Source organism: Phocoena sinus, chromosome 5, assembly GCF_008692025.1.
Source record: "Phocoena sinus isolate mPhoSin1 chromosome 5, mPhoSin1.pri, whole genome shotgun sequence".
Lineage (NCBI taxonomy): Eukaryota > Metazoa > Chordata > Mammalia > Artiodactyla > Phocoenidae > Phocoena > Phocoena sinus.
Genome location: NC_045767.1, coordinates 137,323,049 through 137,340,277, shown reverse-complemented (window position 1 = coordinate 137,340,277; position 17,229 = coordinate 137,323,049).

Below are 17,229 nucleotides of genomic sequence, written 5' to 3'. Positions count from 1 at the left end.
AAGAAGACAGGAAGAGCCTTTCCTGAACTAACCGTCAGTACAGAAAAACCAGACCTTTAGTACACGAAACAGGAGAATACTGGCATATTTACCCACCTTCAAAAGATGGAAGAAAAAACTTTCCAATTTGCAGACTACAGAGTATATAACAGTTCACCTGACATTTTTTAAGGTTGCTAACAATTTTCTATTGTTCTTACTATGAATTTGGAATCACATCTTTACGTTTCAAACAGAAAATTAACAAGTCTGATGCAGCACCATCAACTGTATAAAGATAAACAAATTATTACATTTGTGAACTAAATCGTTTTGCAAGCTTAATTTCACGCATTAGGACAAACCTATTAAACTGAAATGCCTGGAGTTGGGTATTCTAGTTAGGCTTATTTTTTGTCTGAAAAAATAAGCATTTTTTATTATATAATTTTTAGGTGTACAACATTATAATTCAACATCTGTATACACTACAGAGTGGTCACCACCCCACATCTAGTTACCATCCATCACCATACAGCTGACGCCCTTCACCCATTTCACCCACCCGCCCCCAACCCCCCTTCCCTCTGGCAACCACTCATCTAATCTCTGTATCTATGAGTTTGTTTTTGTTTTACTTCATTTGTTTGGTTTTTTTTTTCAATTCCACATTTGAACGAAATCATACAGTATTTGACTTTCTCCATCTGCCTTACTTCACTTAGTGTGATGCCCTCCACATCCATCCATGCTGTAAATGTAATCCATGGCAGGACTGCATTCTCTTTTTATGGCTGAGTAGTATCCATTGTGGATGTATACCCCATCTTCTTTATGCATTCATACATTAATGAACAAAATCTGCACAGACCAGTTACTAGTAAGGGGAGTGAAACAGTAATCAAAAATCTCCCAACAGGGCTTCCCTGGTGGCGCAGTGGTTGGAAGTCTGCCTGCCGATGCGGAGGACGCGTGTTCGTGCCCCGGTCCGGGGGGATACCACATGCCGCTGAGCGGCTGTGCCCCCGGGCCATGGATGCTGGGCCTGCGCGTCCGGAGCCTGTGGTCCGCGGCGGGACAGGCCACGGCAGTGGGAGGCCCGCGTACCGCAAAAAAAAAAAAAAAAAAAAAAAAAAAAAAACTCCCAACAAACAAACTGTACACATTTGTACCACTTTAGTGTCAAGTTCTAGGACTATGGTTATGGATGTGGTGGTCATTATATCTCCCATTTATCGAGAGCTTTCCATGGACCACAAACTGTGCTAAATGCTTTACAAACATGATCTGACTTTATCCCTGTAACAACCTTAAGGGATATTCTCACTTTACAAAATAGGAAACAGAAAATGAGAAATATTAAGTCACAAGCCTGGCATCACCCCTTAGTAAGTGTTGCAAAAGAGTTTTCAATCCAAGTCTGTGTCCTTGAATGGCCTACGCTAGTAAAACATGATTAAGTGCTAATGCTTTCTAAAGCTACAATATCTTAGAATTAAAACGAACCTGAACAGATCCCCTCATCTAGCCCACTGGCCTTTAATGAAGCACGTTAGATATTTTTCCATTTTGGAGATTAAGCAATAGAGAAATATTGATGAGCCCAAAGTCACAGAACTGGTAAATCCAAACTTAAACAAAGTTTCTACTAGAGCAGGCTGTCCTCACCCCAGGGAAGTTTGAGAAATCCATGCTCCATATTTATGCATGTCCTCCTATGGGCCAGTACCATCTGCTTTACATACACTTCTCATTGTGCACTGGGGATTGATGAATGAGGACAGATGTGTAAATAATGCGAATGAATAGAAAATTAGACTCAACTGTACTGGTTCCAAGATTTTGCTTGGAAAGCACTTTTGCTTACAGCCCATGGCACAGAGCTTTACCCACAGGAAGTACCAGTACATAGTGACTTCATTCTCCTCTTAGCTCACTTCTCCCGCCCCCTGGATATTTTCCCCCCTCGTTGTGTCCACAGTCGCAGCAGCCCTATTTCCTGTCTCACGTGCAGTGGTCCAACACTCTCTCCTCTTCTCAGCTCTGCATCCCCACCCATCACCCTGGTCGGAATAACTAGGCTCCATCACTGAAACCAAAAGCTGTTTCCTTCTTTGGAAATAAACAGGGGCAAGTTGTGAGTATTTCAAATTCAGTTTTTATTCTCTATCACAGCAAAGGTAAATGTTGAGTGGAAAAAAGGACAGTATTAAGTGGGATCTCTGGATATTTGTGTTAGGAATTGACATTTTCCTGTAAAATAGTTGTAGTTTATATAATAATTTGGGGATTTGATTTTCTGTTAAATAGATTTGTTTTATTTCAATATTACCTGAATTAACTAGAGCCACCTTATTTCTTACGCCTTCTATAATAATGAATATGTCTTTTTAAAATATTCAGTGCTCCCCAAAAATGTGAAGATTATTTTGGGGGAGGGGGACCCTTGGCTTTTTCACTGGCTGTTCCAGGCCACACGGAGCCCTGGACTCTGGTCACTCTGCCAGCTCCTCTGTCCCCCTCTCCCTCCCTATCCTTCCTCCTCAACCTGCCCCCTACCCACATTGCCCCAGGAGCTCAAGTTCTCATTCTATAGTGAAGAACAACACAGACCTCTCTCCTTAGCCCCTGTCTCTAAACCCAAAATCCAGGCCCACCTTTAGTCAAGGTGCCCACATGATTTACTACGAAAAGGGACAGCAGATAATCTGATACATTCTCTAATAGTAAGGTTCACTCTTTTTAGAAGGCAGCTGAGATTTTAAATCATCCTTTTTGTTTTTGGTAGAGGGTTGAGTGTCTGCTTGAAGGTCACACAACTGCGTGCTCGAATCCACTGAAAAACAATTTCGCTGCACTATTTTCCCCTAACAGTCTTTTCTCTTGATTCTTACCTAATTCATTTAAAGAAACATTACATGAAGTCTCTTTTTCCGTCTCCAGCAGTCTGAGTCCTCAGTGAATCGCAACTTGATGAAACAGTTTCCTCTTATGTCTGTCAAGTACTTTTTAAATTTAAGTTTTATAAAATTAGATGTTTCTGAGTTCAAAGGAAATGTAAAGCTCACAGCGTACAACACCCTCACTTTTCATGTAGGAAGAAATTGAGGCCAGATACCTGTGCTCCCTTTTCTTTTCAGCTTTATTATCCTTTACTCACTTTTAAAAGTGGGTCTCCAGTTTCATATGTAGGACAAGACGGACAGGATAGGCAAGAAAAATCAGAAGGGTAAAACATCACCATTAAATAGAAAGAACCTAGACTGGGTTATTAAACCCGGGATTATTACATTTATTACCCACCAAAATCCTAGCCTCAAAAATTAAGATTTCGCAATACACCGACTTTGTGTCATCATGTTTCACACACCCTGCCTGGCAGATAAACATTTTCTTAACCCAGGATAGACTGGGCAGAGGAGAGAAGGGTCCTGCTGACACCTTCCCAAGTCCATGCTTGCACTCAGGTCCAAGTTTAAGGAAAGGGGCTTTTCAAATTGTCAGAGTAAATTCAGAGCCCGTGGATGTTTCCACTCTCTGCATCCCTCGCTCCCATGCTGCTCCCCAGACAACTATCTTGTCTTTAAAGTAGAGCGTTTTCATCACATGCCATGCCATGAATGAATGGGGCCCCTGGGGTGTCCCGCTAAAGTGAAAGAGGCCTTGGGCGTGTGCTGCTGGGATGAGACTGAGATTGCCATGCAGGGGTCCAGGAGAAAACTGTCTACGTCCCGGGACTAGTTGGTAGACGATCAGAATCTCACTGCTTCTCGTTTCAAGACAGGTGCTTTATTTTCTCTACCTTACCCTCCAATAGCTTGGGCACCAAACACCTATGTGCTTAACCCCTCCCATAACTCTTTCCTCCTTTCCACCCCCCAAATCATCGCGTCTTCTGTCTCTGCGTCTACGCCGAGGCTGGTACCAGAGAGACGGGGTGCAGGTGAGACTCTGCTCCTATGAATAGAGGCCCCTACACTGGCTTCCCTCCGTTGCCTCACCGCAGCACAGACAACATTTCCTGAGATGGGCTCACGCGTTTTCCAATATCGTGGGGCTTGAAGGGACGCTGACACAAGCCGTGCAAGGCATCTTGGTTGCTGTGTGATGCTCCCCAAAGGTACTCACATTTCACTCTTCAGTAGCAAGTAAACCCCACGCTGGTAGTAAACTCTCGGCTACCAAGCCAGTCCGCCGTCCTACTTTTCATGTGGGGTGAGACTGTCTTTGCATTTTGGCTCCAGGCATGGAGAGATAAAGTGGAAGGTAAGCAAGTCTCCTCGGGCACTCTCCCACTTCCTTCAAGTTTTGGTCCTGCTCTGGGCTCACTTTCTCCTCCTTTAAATCCCCATAGAATCCCAGCAGCACCTCCCCTCCTGGCCCCCGAGTGGCCCAGATATTGATTCCCAGATCTAATCAACCAGTTCTTCCTTCTCCCCTTTTCTATCTGAACCATCCTCTCTATTCCTCAGGCTCACCACCCCTCCTGACAAAATCCACACGAAAGAATCTCTTGGCTCCAAATTTTGCACAGAATTCTTATTTCTACCCACCTCTTCTCCCTAAGAGGCCCTCCTCACGAATTCGCACTTTCACAGAGGACAGTTGCCTATTAAACACACAATATGCACATTATACCCCATCCTCCCACTGCATTTTACAGTTAGTTACTGGGATTCATGGACATTTTTGGCTAATTTTGCAGTATTTAGTGAGATGGTTCCAATACCTGATCCTTGCAGTGTTAAGGAAGTTACGACCCTGCAAATTTCTGTAGTTGCGGCCATTTCAACAGATACATCTTTCTTTACAGATTTCAGATTAAAGTGTTACAGACCAAGATACGCAAATGGACATGAACTGACACATTCTGAACAAAATTTATAAATGTGTGTACCTGGATCTACTGGGTGAAATCAGAGAAGCTGAGAAAGGCTTTTTTGGAAGCCTTCACACAGGACACATACTGCAAGTATAAATTAGTGAAATAACTGATTAAGTTCTGAGGTGTGTCGGGCGCTGAGGACACCAATCACGCCACCATCGAGTTCACACACAAAGCCTCTGATCCTCATCTTTCTTGTTCAACCTTTTCTCTCATCCTCTGCTGCTCACCCCAGCCTTTTGATATTTTAATAGGTTTTTCCCAGAGCAGGCTGGAAATGTTTGACTGATTTTTAGTGGTCTAGAAGATTTGCCATTTTGACTTTCTTAGCTGTGGCCGATTTGTTGGAAATTGCAAAACTGCCTCATGCTTTATAAATGTTTCTGCGTTCTCACACATTTCAAACTTAGATGAGAAGACGTCAGCAGTCAGGCTGTCTGTTAGCTTCTCCTGACCTCCATTTAACCCCCCTCTTTGTGTTAAGATCGGGAGAGGTGGCTGGTTTGGCTACATTAAATATAGATTTTTATTTCTGCCCTTCTGGTTGCAGTCCCTACCCCGATCATCTGAGCTCACAGCACAACAATTTGTGCTCCCTGGAAAAAGGGATAGTTTTTGTTTGTTGAAGTTCAGCAACTTTTCTCAGCAACTGAGCAATTGTCCCCAGTGTTGACCTGAAATAATCTGGCAACTCATTTGTTCATCAAATTCAGTATAATCGGAAAAAAAACCTATACAAATCCTTTTGTAGTGCTGCTGGCTCTTAGGCATCTTTTTTCAAAGTTTCTAAGCTAGTTTATGTAGCTTCCATATAATCTCATGATCCGTTTCAGTCATTACCTCCGAAGTTCCTTAGTTCAGAATCTAAGACAGATATAATGTATATCTTACTAGATAGACATGCATAAACACGAGCTAGAATTATTAAATTAAAATGAGAACAGATAGGTCAAGGCCAAGCATGTTACTATTACTGTATCCCCTCAACAGTTTGCCTGTGGAATAGTCATCATGAATGCCTGAATAGACAAATGGAGGATGAATGTAGGACTGATCAAGAATGGAATTTAACAAGGTGCATGTTACAGAGCAAAGAAAGAATGATGCCACGTGGTATGGAATAAAAATCGTGTTTGCAGACAGAAAGCGAACCCTCAGAGATGAAACCACCCAGCTGGCCGTGATGTAGACAGGGGAAGGAACAAGACAAGGTGTATGTGTTGGCGATGACGTTAGTGTAACCCTTTAAAGCCATTATATGTGGTACGGGCCTGGAGTGGGCTCGTAGGTAAAGACACTCATCTAGAACAACTCCTCTTTAACTCCTCTGAAAGGAGTTAAAGAAAGCCCCTTACACATGATCTCCTAAAAGGAGTCTTATCAAATCCCATGGTCTCCCTTCTTGTCCATCTGTCTTCTATGCCCAGGAGACTTTGCCTCTTTATACCCCGATTTCTGTCCAATCCAAGGCCGCCTGGATCCCCATCTTCCTCTCATTTCCCCATCACTCAGCCTCCACTCCTGCTACACTCCCAACACTACACACTTCTCTGCTGTTCTTGGGCACAAAGTTTCCTTTCTATTCTGACTCATTTTTCAGGAGAAAATATTCTTTGCCCTTTTTTTTTCCCTCAGAACGTCCTTGGTAGAGGAGGAGTTCACAGAAGAAGGTCAAAAGGCAATGCCAGCATTCTCTGTCATGAAGTTTGAGGGTGGTGGGAAATGTTATAAACTATTACACACACACACACTCCAACAGTTTTGTTCCATCATTAGTATTAAGTATACCCAAACCAGATATCATATATAATATCAAATTTCCATACTTTTAGGCCACAAATCTCATGTTAAGAGATCAACTGAGGCAAATTAAAATTTTTAATAGTTTATGTGAGCAAAATGGATTTGAATTGAACAGCACCAAACTGGAAAGGGAAGTGGGAGACATACAGAGAAAGTTGCAGAGACCAAGTGAGGAAATCGTTGCTTGGCTACTGCTTAGAGGTTAGTCAGCTGTTTCTGATCGGTTGTCCCAGCTCTTTGGGTTCATGACCTTGAGGGCTTTATGGGCTTAGGTTTTCGTTTGCTTACCTCTGCTGCCATGGCTTGAGGGCCACCTCCATTTAAGGGGCTCCTTGTTTACTTAATTCAACAGTCAGATGTGCAGAAAATGAAATTTTATGTTGCTGTGACAACTCAGAGCTCGTGACTCCTGCATAAAATAGCAGGACGATAAACTTGCTAATTCGAAATAGCTTGGTTTAAAAATCAGGCATGTTTTTAAAAAATACAATCTTAATCACTTAAGAATTGTCTACCTGCTCCACACTTTTCCAATTCTGCCCAAAAGCTTTTAGGTTCGAGGGCAGCTTCGGAAACATCCACGTGAGGGGGCAGGTAGAGAGATGAATTATCTACGTAACTTTGCCAGCTTCTCGTGAGATGTAACTCGTTCCTCTGGGCGTGAGCATCGGCACCTACCCAAGCATGTAAACACTTCCGCCTTCTCCGGCTACCCGGCCAGATAACCCACGTTTCCCACCCAAGCAAGAGGCCGCTTCACACGGACTGTCTGCTCCTACCCAGCCTTCTCAGGAGAGCCTAGGAAACCTCAAGGGTCCTTCCTCCTGTGTCGGGAAGCAAGGGAGATGTGGGGCTGACTCAGACCCACAGCCACCCGGGCCCTGGTGCCATGCAGAGCACATGGCTTCTGCCAGAGTCATGCCCTTTCCTTGGGCTGCACGTTAGAATCTAAGATTCTAACCACCTCTGCTTGGGCAGCCCCACTCTCTAATGATTCCCACCTCCTCCTTCCCCTAAGGAGCTCTAAATTCCAAGGGGACAGGAGGTTGTCACACGCAGCCATCACCAAGTTCAGGGAAGCAAGCTTGACCTTCCCTACAGGCTGTGGAAAGGCTCAATGCTCTGTGTCCTTCAGTATTTGGTGTTGATAGTCAAGCCAAGATGCTCAAATTCAAAAAAGCATACCAAGTTTCAAAAATATTCTCTTTCTCAAGCATCTGGCTTTGCCATTGTCTATTTTTGGCAGATGACTCTTCTACAAAGGTTCTTCTGAGCTCTACACTCCCTGAGCAATCAAGTACAGTCCACCTGCCTCCTATGAGTGGGGAGGGGTTAAAAAAAATAAAGGAGTAACCAAGAAGGAAGTATATTTGGATACATCCTAAAAGCATGGAGCATTTGACAAGTAGGAATTATAAACGCAAAGCCACAGACTTTTGACATAATAATTACAACGACATACATTAGTAAAATATGAACTCTTTGAGAATACGCAAGATATATAATATGAAATATTTAGCTGTATTTCCAACCGTGTTACGTGGACACTAATGAAGAACATGTTTACTCCCACTTTTAAGAAATTTCTAAGGAAAAAATCAGAATTGGCAAAACTTTCATAATCGTAGTAAGTATGGTTATTCACAGAGGGGTATCTTTGTTTGGTAGGTTTTTCTTAATCACCCAAAAAAGTGCCCACCCTATTCGGATTCTGACTCAAAATCCTATGCTCCTTCTGTGCTATTTCCTCCCACTTTCCATTCTGTTGCCCAGACTGGTTCCTCTTATTTCACTTACACCTACCTTTTGTGTGATTTTTGCTTTCAATCTCTTTTCCCTGCATTTTACCTAGTGCTTTCTTCTCCTGTTGATCTAACCTACATTAATTACAATACTATAGACGAAAACACCAAAATATAGAAATGTCATTCAAATTGTGAAAAACTGTTTATCTGTTAACTTTCTTCCACAAATCCTTTCTGACGGAATGTCTTAAACAAGAGTTTGTGATAAATAAGAGGAACAAAGAGTAGTCTGTCATGACGCTCCCATCCTACCTAGAAGCTGGACCGTCACAAACACACGTCTCCAAAGAGCTCCCAGGAAGCTAAACTACTTTTCAATTCATCCTGGGGAAACTGTTGCAAGTTTTTAATATGACTGATAATGTGATTAGATACAAGAAATGTGCTAGGCCAAAGCTGCCATAGTCTGGTGATTAACATGAATTATTTATGCTATCTTATTGCTACAGTTGTGAGTCCGTTACCGTATTGACGTTCTGATTAAATGATAACACTTGAAAGTGTTGTCTAATTAAATCCTCCCATGAACCATGAAGGGCGATGGTTCCTCCCCTCACCAGAGGAGGGACTCCGTCTCAAAGAGACTTGGGAATTTGCCAAGATCACAGGCTCCTAAGTGCTTAATGCAGGACGTGAATTCACGTTTATCTGAGTTCTTTCCACTCGCCATACTAACACCAAAATCATGGTGCAGAGTTACGAATATTATCTCTCATTTTACGGGACAGATGAACAAACGGACCAAGCAAGCTGAACTCAATTCAGACCTGCCACTTACTGCTTCCGGGGGAAGAGGTGGAGGCAGGGCAGGCACAGGTGGAGCGTGGGCGGGGCCAGACCTGGGGAAACTAGGAGGAGTTGGGTGGAGTCATTAAGAGTAGGGCTCAGGACAGGCTAGGAGGTGCAGTTGGAGGAGCTCCCTGGAAAGACCAGGAAGACTTTGTGAGCCACGCTCAAGAATGACTTCAGACTTAGTGCATAAGCAGTTGGAAGGGAGGTTTTGCACAGAATGATAGAAAGAGTTTTTTTCTTTAGGAAGTAACTCTGGCAACTTACCCAAAATAGTCTAGAATGTAAGAAACTGAAAGCAAGCCCTAAAGGAGCGTGGAGGTTGCTCTCCATCTCTAAAGAGGAAGCGGCTGCGGCCAACACAAGTTGGCTGCTGCTCTTTTTTTTTTTTTTTTGCCGTACGCGGGCGTCTCACTGTTGTGGCCTCTCCCGTTGCGGAGCACAGGCTCCGGACGCGCAGGCTCAGCGGCCATGGCTCACGGGCCCAGCCGCTCCGCGGCACGTGGGATCTTCTTGGACCGGGGCACGAACCCGCGTCCCCTGCATCGGCAGGCGGACTCTCAACCACTGCGCCACCAGGGAAGCCCATGTGTTTGTATTTTTTACAGTTTTTTTCCTGTAATTAATATATAGTCTCATAGTGTTGTAGTCGGAAAAGACGCTTGACATGATTTTAAATTTCTTAAATTTACCAAGGCTTGATTTGTGACCAAGATATGATCTATCCTGGAGAATGTTCCATGAGCACTTGAGAAGAAAGTGTATTCTGTTGTTTTTGGATGGAATGTCCTATAAATATCAATTAGGTCCATCTTGTTTAATGTATCATTTAAAGCTTGTGCTTCCTCATTTATTTTCATTTTTGTTGATCTGTCCATTGGTGAAAGTGGGATGTTAAAGTCCCCTACTATGATTGTGTTACTGTCGATTTCCCCTTTTATGGCTGTTAGCCTTTGCCTTATGTACTGAGGTGCTCTGATGTTGGGTGCATAAATGTTTACAATTGTTATATCTTCTTCTTGGATTGATCCCTTGATCATTATATACTGTCCTCCTTTGTCTCTTGTAATACTCTGTTTTAAAGTCTATTTTGTCTGATATGAGAATTGCTACTCCAGCTTTCTTTTGATTTCCATTTGCATGGAATATCTTTTTCCATCCCCTCACTTTCAGTCTGTATGTGTCCCTAGGTCTGAGGTGGGTCTCTTGTAGACAGTATATATATGGGTCTTGTGTTTGTATCCATTTTGCCAGTCTGTGTCTTTTGGTTGGAGCATTTAATCCATTTATATTTAAGGTAATTATCAATATGTACATTCCTATTACCATTTTCTTAATTTTGGGGGTTTGTTATTGTAGGTCTTTCCCTTCCCTTTTGTTTCCTGCCTAGAGAAGTTCCTTTAGCATTTGTTGTAAAGCTGATTTGGTGGTGCTGAAGTCTCATAGCTTTTGCTTGTCTGTAAATGTTTTAATTTCTCCATCAAATCTGAATGAGATCCTGGCTGCATAGAGTAATCTTAGTTGTAGGCTTTTCCCTTTTGTCACTTTAAATATGTCCTCCCCCTCCCTTCTGGCTTGCAGAGTTTCTGCTGAAAGATCAGCTGTTAACCTTTTGGAGATTCTGCTGTATGTTATTTGTTTTTTTCCCTTGCTGCTTTTAATGTGTTTTCTTTGTATTTAATTTTTGATAGTTTGATTAATATATGTCTCAGTGTGTTTCTCCTTGGATTTATCCTGTATGGGACTCTCTGCACTTCCTGAACTTGATTAACTATTTCCTTTCCCATATTAGGGAAGTCTTCAACTATAATGTCATCAAATATTTTCTCAGTCCCTTTCTTTTTTTCTTTTTCTTGGAACCCTATAATTTGAATGTTGGTGCATTTAATGTTGTCCCAGAGGTCTCTGAGACTGTTCTCAATTCTCTTCATTCTTTTTTTCTTTATTCTGCTCTGTGGTAGTTATTTCCACTATTTTATCTTCCAGGTCACTTATCCATTCTTCTGCCTCAGTTATTCTGCTATTGATTCCTTCTAGAGAATTTTTAATTTCATTTATTTTGTTGTTCATCATTGTTTGCTCTTTAGTTCTTCTACGTCCTTGTTAAATGTGTCTTGTATTTTCTCCATTCTGTTTCCAAGATTTTGGATCATCTTTACTATCGTTAGTCTGAATTCTTTTTCCGGTAGACTGCCTATTTCCTCTTCATTTGTTTGGTCTGGTGGGTTTTTGCCTTGCTCCTTCATCTGCTGTGTATTTCTCTGTCTTCTCATTTTTCTTAACTTACTGTGCTTGGGGTCTTCTTTTTGCAGGCTGCAGGTCGTAGTTCCCATTGCTTTTGGTGTCTGCCCCCAGTGGGTAAGGTTGGTTCAGTGGCTTGTGTAAGCTTCCTGGTGGAGGGGACTGGTGCCTGTGTTCTGGTGGATGAGGCTGAATCTTGTCTTTCTGGTCGGCAGGACCACGTCCGGTGGTGTGTTTTGAGGTGTCTGTGAACTTATTATGATTTTAGGTAGCCTCTCTGCTAATGGATGGTGTTATGTTCCTGTCTTGCTAGTTGTTTAGCATGGGGTGTCCAGCACTGGAGCTTGCTGGTCGTTGAGTGGAGCAGGGTCTTAGCATTGAGAGAGATCTCTGGGAGAACTCTCACCGATTGATATTACATGGTGCCAGGAGGTCTCTGGTGGACCAATGTCCTGAACTTGGCTCTCACCTCAGAGTCTCAGGCCTGACACCCTGCCGGAGCACCAAGACCCTGTCAGCCACACAGCACCACACTGGGTTCCGAGGGGCTCACTGGGAACAGGAAATGACGACGCCACCGCTTGGCCTCAGCCCCCTGAGGGATGACCTGGATGCTCCAGGGGCACCGTCCAGGGCAGGGTGAGAAAAGCTCCTACACCGAGGGACGCCCCTTCCCCCAACCCCACCTCTACAGGCTTCACTCTTAATTTCAGATGGCAGCATAAACAGAAATAAAATGTCGGGCAGTTGGCAACACAAAGTACCCTTAGGTGGCTATGTTCATTAGAACTCAATCATGAATGATTTGAGAATGGGAGAGCTCTACAAAAGATTAAGTGGAGTATTTACTAGTTCCTGATAGACTGTTATAAGAAAAGAAAAGCATAAGCAACCTTTACTTGATCTCAGAGACAGTGTTAGCGTTCAAGTGGACCACATGTGACTCTCAGCACCTCTGCCAATATTTGGCCCACGCTGCATACAATTTCATAGGTTGTACAGTATAGATTTTGTTAAATATAATTTAACACAGTTGTCAGTTACAACAGAAATTACCTGGAAATCAAGACCAGTGGATAAATGGATAACCAACAGAGACCTTCTGTATAGCACAGGGAACTCTGGTGAATATTCTGTAACAACCTAAATGGGAAAAGAATCTGGAAAAGAATAGATACATGTATATGTGTAACTGCATCACTTTGCTGTACACCTGAAACTAACACAACATTGTAAATCAACTACACTCCAATATAAAATAAAGAAGACCAGTGGACCTAAAAAGGAGGGGAATTCACATTTAATACATATGACTTCTGCGAAAGGCAGCAAGGGGCTCTTTCACCTCCATTGGTTTTGTCTAATCAAACCAAAAACCCTGGGAGGGAGTTTTACTAATCCCCATGTTCTGGAAGAGGGAACTGAGAAGTGACAAGACCTACTGAGAGTCCACAAGGGCACATTGGGAACTTCCAAGACACCCTCCCTGCCCAGCAGCAGGCACACTCAGCCTGTGCTGGACATGGGGGTGCACGTGTAGGCACCAAGCGTTGGGAACTGCTATGGTCTGCAGTTGTGGTAACTCCAAGAAAAGGCAGAATCAGGAGAACACTACTTTCAGATTTAAATGAGCCTGTTTGACTTTGCTGAATAATACGTAGCTGTAGGGAAAAGCATTCAAATTAAGCCCATGGTACATGTCATTCACAAAATAACAGCCACGTGGGAATTCTAAAAAGGAAGCAGTGGCCACTTAATCTGTAGCCTGCAGATGTACGGTTGGCTAACAGTCCCTGCTCTGAGCTGCCCCATAATGGCATTTAGAAGCCTGCTTATTGTATATCCTCCCCAAAAGATAATATCCCCACTATGCATCGTGAGACATTTGTGTCACGCCCGATAAAACTTTGTCCAACCCTCATAGCCTGTAAATGCCTTTGAAATTGTCCTTTGGATTAAAGATGGAAAAAAATATCACTTGGAAAAATATTTTCAAAGATGGAAAAAAATAACACTCCAAAATTAGACTCCAAGTCGTAAACACACAGATGATATGGAATGACATATCTTATAAATAATATTTCTGGCATTTAAAATTCTGTGTGTCTCACACCCATAATTCTGAGAAAGCTTAAAGCACACATGCATCACACACACACACACACGGTGTCCAGGTAATTTCATATTTACTTAAAAACCGTGTGGGTATGTGTCCAAATACCAGGCAGATGGGAGTGAGCTAAATATTCTTCAAATAATAAAAATTCTAGGGAATTCTCTGGAAGTCCAGTGGTTAGGACTCAGCGCTTTCACTGCCATGGCCCAGGTTCAGCCCCTGGTTGGGGAACTAAGATCCTGAAAGCCACGTGTCTCAGCCAAAAAATAAAATCTAAAACCTGGAAACTTTACAAACCATTTCAGCTACAATAAGTTTAAAAGATTAAAATATGTTACCAAGCTTTTTTATTGTACTTTGAAAAATTTCAAACCTACAAAAGTAGTATAATGAATACCGATATACCTTTCCTCTGGAAAATACAGATTCTCTGGCTCCTCCAACACTATGTAGATTTACTCATTCTCCCCTGCTCAATTTTATTCTAGGTGCCTTCTCAATTTTTCTTCATTTATCTTCTCTCCCTTCTACATCCCCTTGAAAAATGAACTTTCACACAGTTTTATCATCACTTCATCTTCCTCCTAGAGTCAAATAATATTACAACCACTGGTACTGTCTCCACCTTTGACAGGTGAAGAGAGCTGAAATCCAGCAAGGTGAAGACCCTTGCCCAAATTCACCCATCAGTTGAGAGGCACACCCAAGAATAGAACATAACTCTACTATCAGCATTGTCAGATCTGCCGCTCAGAATACATGGTGCCTATGTTCCACTCTGCGCTGTTTGGACCCTCTTGCCCGTACCTTGGACATTTAAATATAAAATTCTCCATGAGGCTTCATCAATCCAGTTGTTTGTTTCTGGAAACTTCTCCAAAAAGGAAAAATAATAAGAAAACCATATTTTTCCCTTTTTACTTTTTTAATTTACTCTCTAAATATGAAGGAGGGAGAAGTGGGGTGATAGACTATTGTCTTCCTTGTAAATCATTGCTCCTCTGAACCCTGAGTCTGAATTTGTAGAGCTTCCATCTCCAATACGTCTGTCAAGTAGCAATGGGACCATGTCTATTTAGATGCATCATTCTTGTCTTTGGCCCTTTTGGGAAACATCTTGGGACACCCAGGGCAACACAACATAAAATACCTTTATGAAGCAGCCAGCATCTCATCCCTGCACTGAAAGATTTAAAAGGGGGACAGCGCACCCAGAATAGAAACAGTCAGAGAGGGAGTCAGTTTGAAGGTGTAACTGACCTTGGTCTTGAAGGGTAAGACTTAGCTGATAATAAGATATGCGGCAAAACTGTCACAAGCCAAGAAAGGGAAGCACAAATATGAATGGTTTTTCAGGGGTCTTATAAGCAGGTCAGTGGAGGGGGTGGGGGGACCAGTAGAGGGCAGTGGGTAAAAACACATGTTCTGAAGTCGGACAGACCTGAGTCTGAATCCCAGTTCTGCCACTTCCTAGTTCTGTGATTCCCCAAGCAAGTTACTCCTCTATGCCTTACCTTCTAAGCTGTAAGATCATGATAATATTAATAACTACTCAATGGCACTGCTACGAGGATGAAATAAAATAAGGTATGTAAAGTGCTCCGTGCTAGCGCCTCAAATATAGTAAATGCTTAAAACATGAAAGAAAAAACGACTGATGAGAGTGCAAAGGCCAATGTACTGGACTCTTAGGTTTAGGAAAGTAGATTGTGGCCAGTTGTGGAGGCTTTGGCTCTAAGGCTAAAGTGTAATCCAAAGGAAGCCATTAAAAGTGTACCAGCCAGACATGAGCTAATCCAGACTGGAATCACAGCTGGGAGAGGGGGAGTGGAAAGGCACTGCTGGATGGAAAGCCTGTTAAGAAGATGTACAACAGCCCTTGATTCATGGTCTTTATTTCTTGGCTGCACGACTAGTGTCATCTATGAACTGAGAAGGAATCAAATGGGATGGTTGGACAGTTGTGAAAAGAGTTGTGTCATAGTTTGAGGCCCATGCTGGAAATGTATAAATACAAAATTTAGAACTTCCAGCTATTCTGTGTGTTGGGAAGCATGTGCACTCATTCAATATATGCTCACTGGATGTTTACTACGGCAGAATACTAAACCCTAAGCAACGTTTACAATAACATCTCACCCAACTAAAGACCACTCATCCTAGAATCTCCAAAACTTTGATTCTTGAAAACCCAGGCATTAAAAAAAGAGAAAGAAGGAAATCTTGTCCTTTATCAGGCCCTCGTTCATAGCTCATCTGCTCATTTTACAAAGAGGTCTACACAGAACGACTGAGTATCTGCATTTCTGCCATAGCAGATTTAAGTAATAAATTAGAAATGGTAATCAGAGCACTGACTCTATAGAGCAGACAGATTAATGATAGTTGAAGTGACAGCTGATAAAGAATTGTGGAGGAAAAACCATAAAAATTTGACAGGACTCCAAAAGCACAGGGGTCTGTGGTCAAAGTTATAGGACATGAGTGCCTTCAAAGCCCCTAAGGCATCAATGTGTTACCAAGTCTAAGTTCATACTGCTGGCTGCATGACAGGCCAATAAATGGAGAGACAGGGTGTTGGGACAAGGAACAGCGACTTTATTCAGAAAGCCAGCAGACAGAGAAGATGGTGGACTCATGTCCCAAAGAAACATCTTGCCCAGGGTTTGGATGCTAGTTTATCTTATAGAGCAAAGAGGGAGAGGTGAGGAGGTAAAGGGAAAATGGTGACAAGCTGTTGTAAGTCTTTCCTGGTCCAACCAGACTCTGGAGAGGAGATGTGTTAATGTCTTCCTTCCTGCAGCCATTCAGAGGTGCGCCTGGTCAGGACGTTTCCTGGGAGCTAAACACAAGTATTTTAGCTTAACACTCAGGCATGGGAGGCAGGGTTCCCAGAGATGGGCCACTGTGGACACTTTAAGCTGTAGGCAACATCCCTTTAGTGATTAACTTGTAGCAAAAGCAATAGAACATAAAGGTTAAAGTAAAAGAAGCAGCTCCAATATGGAGTCAGGTTTGCTCTTCCCTGTTACAAACACAATAACCCAAATTCATAAAAGAAGGTTACTCTTGTGTTCACTAGATCTCCAAATCTTTAGAAGTAAAGCTACACCCAAAACTTGAATCAGAGATACCAGTACAGAATTTCTGACAAGTTTTTCTAAAAATGGGAGATAAGAAATGAGGATGTACTTGGCATGGGGGAAGAAGTGTGTTTTCTTCTGGCTTGTTTTTAAGAAGGGAGACACAAGAGCATGTTTCAGGAAAGAGGTGAAGATGGACGATGCTGAGAGAGAAGGGAGAACCGCTGGATCCGTCCTGAGCAGGAGAGAGGGATGGAGGCTGAGCTCAGGGGCGGGACTGGATTTAGACAACGTGAAGGGGGCATGGAAGAGGTGGAGCTCATGAGTGGGGGGGTCCATGCGGGGATTTGTGAGGCTCCTCGGGTGGCCTCAGGAGGTGCTGGAGGCTCAAGGAGAGAAGGAAGGAAATAATCATCTAGGAGATGGAAGAGTGCATGGGAGAGAGAACACTGCCGAGTGGCATCAAGGCCCCTCTCCCATCTCATTGGAAGGAGGCAGCAGTGTGCACTGCACAGTTGGGGACCACAA